Genomic DNA, 437 nt, shown 5'->3' with positions numbered 1-437 from the left:
GACTGACTGAACAGCAACATAGCTTCTGGGGCCTTACTGTAAACTGAAAACTCATAGTCTAAATGAGACAATTGAAAACTAATATATTAACAATAATACGTTTCCATCCATATTACCCAGTACTTTTGGGCATTTCTGTATTTAACGTATAGAATTATGTCTTTACACCTGGAAACTAGGTAAGTTGCACATTGTGTTTCATTTTATTTTGTGGCAGTTTTGATTTTGTAAATAGCATAAAGACTAGGCTCTTTGGCTATCCAGATTTCATCTCTTTCTTCCGTTAGCTGAATGCTCTAAAGCTGCAGTCAGCTCAGGGCAAAACATGCTATTCAAGGATGGATAGGTGTACGTAAAGTGGTGGAAAGAGGAACCAGAAGAACTGTCATCATTGTGGTTTTCTTCTTCTTCCTGATCCTGTAGCTTTTTCTTGCCCA

The sequence above is a fragment of the Bos grunniens genome, chromosome X (assembly GCF_055505025.1).
Source record: "Bos grunniens cultivar Pamir isolate PY7600 chromosome X, Bosgru_T2T1.0, whole genome shotgun sequence".
Lineage (NCBI taxonomy): Eukaryota > Metazoa > Chordata > Mammalia > Artiodactyla > Bovidae > Bos > Bos grunniens.
The sequence above is the reverse complement of the archived record's forward strand: the minus strand, read 5'-3'. Positions refer to the sequence as shown.